We start from the raw sequence: 3,353 nt of genomic DNA, 5'->3' as shown, positions 1-3,353 counted from the left end.
TTGCTGAGTCAATATTTTATTCTGAGCCAATATGGCATTCAGAGTATCAATCTCAAGAACTCTTTTCTTCTGAGTCATCCCATTATTCATAGGATTTCTTTCAGAAGTATACATGAACTGGTTATTTGCAACCATTTCAATGAGTTCCTGAGCTTCTGCAGGTGTTTTCTTCAGATGAAGAGATCCACCAGCAGAGTGGTCCAATGACATCTTGGACAATTCAGACAGACCATCATAGAATATACCTAAGATGCTCCATTCTGAAAGCATGTCAGAAGGACACCTTCTGATCAATTGCTTGTATCTTTCCCAAGCTTCATAGAGGGACTCACCTTCCTTCTGTCTGAAGGTTTGGACTTCCACTCTAAGCTTGCTCATCTTTTGAGGTGGAAAAAATTTAGCCAAGAAAGCATTGACCAACTTTTCCCAAGAGTTCAGGCTTTCTCTAGGTTGTGAGTCCAACCATATCCTAGCTCTGTCTCTTACAGCAAAGGGAAAAAGCATAAGTTCGTAGACCTCAGGATCAACCCCATTGGTCTTAACAGTGTCACGGATTTACAAGAATTCAGCTAAGAACTGATAAGGATCTTCCAATGGAAGTCCATGAAACTTGCAATTCTGCTGTATTAGAGAAACTAATTGAGGCTTAAGCTCAAAGTTGTTTGCTCCAATTGCAGGAATTGTGATGCTTCTTCTATAAAAGTTGGAAGTTGGTGCAGTAAAGTCACCAAGTATCTTCCTTGCATCTCCACCATTGTTCTCAGGTTCGGCTGCCATGTCTGCCTCTTTTTCAAAATTTGCTGTAAGGTCCTCTCCGGAGTGTTGTGCTTTAGCTTCTCTTAGCTTCCTCTTCAGAGTCCTTTCAGGTTCAGGATCAGCTTCAATAAGAATATCTTTATCCCTGTTCCTGCTCATATGAAAAAGAAGAGAACAAAGAGAGAAGAGGAACCCTCTATGTCACAGTATAGAGATTCCTTTATGTGTCAGAGAAAAAGAAGAATAGAAGAATGAGGTAGAGAGAATAAGAAGAATTTGAACACAGAGAGAGGGAGAAGGTTCGAATTATTAGATGAGTAGAAGAGAAATGTGATAAACCACTATTTTATAGTTTATATTGTGTTTAATTGTGTGGTTTTGTCATGATCCTTACCCACTTATTCATCAATTTAGCATGCATTTAGATTTTCTTCCTAAATTCAGTACATGTTTGAAAATTGCTTCCTAGAGACTTTAATTATTTAATTTTAATTCTCCTTTATTCCATTCGATGCCGTGATCTGTGTGTCAAGTGTTTCAGGCTTTATAAGGCATGAATGAGATGGAGATTGGAGAGGAAGCTAGCGAAAATGGAAGGAACACAAGAATTTGAGGAGATAACCAGCGAGAAGTGACGCGGTCGCATGGCTTGCGCGGCCGCGCGGTTTGGAAAGCGCAAGCGACGCGGCAGCATGGACGACGCGAACGCGTGGAGAGGAAAAAGCGCAAGCGACACGTCCGCATGAATGACGCGATCGCGTGACATGCGCGATCTACATAATCTGCAGAATTCGATGGGGGCGATTTTGGACCTTATTTCGGCCCAGTTTTCGGCCCGGAACAGCAGACTAGAGTCAGAGAATATGCAGAAACAACACAGACATTCATTCAATAGTTTTAGATCTAGCTTTTCACTCTCTTAGGTTTTTCTCTCTAGTTTTTAGAATTTGGATTTTCAATTGGTCTTAGCATTGGAACATTGAGAAGAGTTATTTCCTCATCAAGACTTTATCATTCTAGTTTGTTCTCTTAACTTGGTTTTATTCTTCCATGTTCTTTGTTATGTTCAATTTTGTCATTCAGATACTTTTATGATTAATTGATGCAAGGATTATTTCTTTTTAATTCAATTTCAATTCCAATAATCATGTCTTCTTTTAATTCCCTTTCATGTGCTATGGATTCTTTATTTACAATGCGTGAGTAGTTTCATTACTTGATGGGGAGTTGATTAAAAGGAACTCTTGAGTTGGAAGGATTTAAGGAAAAATTTGTAGTTGGGTTAAATGTTGGATTGCTATCCTGTCACCAACGCCAATCCCTTTGAACTAAGTGGGTTGTAACTCGTGAACAGATCTGGCATTCCAACTTGTTTGACTTTCCCTTACCTAGTAAAGGATAACCAAACAGAGTAACCATTAATTATAAATCAATCTTAAAAATCACTCCATCAATGATAGAGATTCTAACTAATCAATTCCCAGTCAAGGCTTTTATTTATATTAATTAAATTTCCTCAATTTAAATTCCAATTTACTTAGCTCAACTTCTTGGAACATCTGATTAATAAAACAGCACACTTTTCTGCAACTCGTTGGGAGACGACCTGGGACTTAAAACTCCCAGTAATTTTAATTTAAACTCTCTGTGACATATTTCAAAATGTTAGTAAATAAATAAAATAAATAGAAAGAGATGAGAGAGAGAGTATTCGAATTTTAAGAAGAGGAAAAAGAAAAATATTTTTATTTTTATTTAATTAATTAAGTTAGTTTCGAAAATTTGAAAAAGAAATACAAGAAAATTAAAAACTAAAACAATTAGTTAATTAAAAAATTTTTTGAAAAAGTGGTTAGTGATTTTCAAAAATTTGAAGTGGAAAAGTAGTTAGGTGGTTTTGAAAAAGATAAGAAATAGTAAACTTTTTAAAATTAAAACAAACAAGTCAAGTAGTTAGTTGAAAAAGATTTGAAAATAAATTTTGAAAAGATAAGAAGTTAGAAAAAGATTTTGAAATTAAAATTTTAAAAAGATATGATTGAAATTTATTTTGAAAAAGAATTGAAAAAAAAATTAAAAAGATTTGATTTTTAAAATTAAAGTTGATGACTTAACTAACAAGAAACTAAAAGATATGATTCTAGAATTTAGAGATTGAACCTTTCTTAACAAGAAATTAACAAACTTGAAATTTTTGAATCAAAACATTAATTGTTAGCAAGGATTTTTGAAAATATGAAATAAAATTAAGAAAAAGATTTTGAAAAATTAGTTTTAAAATTTTCGAAAACATTAAAAGAAAAATGAAAAAGATTTTGAAAAATTTTATGAATGAAATTCGAAAATCATAAAAAAAATAAAAAAGAATTGATTTTGAAAAAGATTTGAAAAGATAAAGTTTTTAAATTGAAATTTTTGACTTGACTAACAAGAAACAACTAAATTTTAAAAAATTTTGACCAAGTCAACTCAAAATTTCAAAAACTATGAGAAGAATAAGGAAAATATATTTTTTTACTTTTAAATTTTTAATGAGGAGAGAGAAAAACAACAAAATGAAACAAAACATAAAAATTCAAGATCAAAACAAATAATGC

At 32.8% G+C, this 3,353-nt stretch overlaps 1 non-coding gene across 1 annotated transcript; it reads left to right on the top strand.

Moving 5' to 3' along the window:
* The first annotated feature begins 264 nt into the window (after positions 1-264).
* Positions 265-372, top strand: LOC148549079 (small nucleolar RNA R71). The gene has a single exon (XR_015898358.1). It is a non-coding gene; the product is annotated as a small nucleolar RNA R71 (small nucleolar RNA).
* The last annotated feature ends 2,981 nt before the right edge of the window (positions 373-3,353 follow it).

The sequence above is a fragment of the Arachis ipaensis genome, chromosome B8 (genome assembly GCF_059453495.1).
Source record: "Arachis ipaensis isolate K30076 ecotype BB chromosome B8, ASM5945349v1, whole genome shotgun sequence".
NCBI classification, from domain to species: domain Eukaryota; kingdom Viridiplantae; phylum Streptophyta; class Magnoliopsida; order Fabales; family Fabaceae; genus Arachis; species Arachis ipaensis.
The sequence above is the reverse complement of the archived record's forward strand: the minus strand, read 5'-3'. Positions and strand labels throughout refer to the sequence as shown.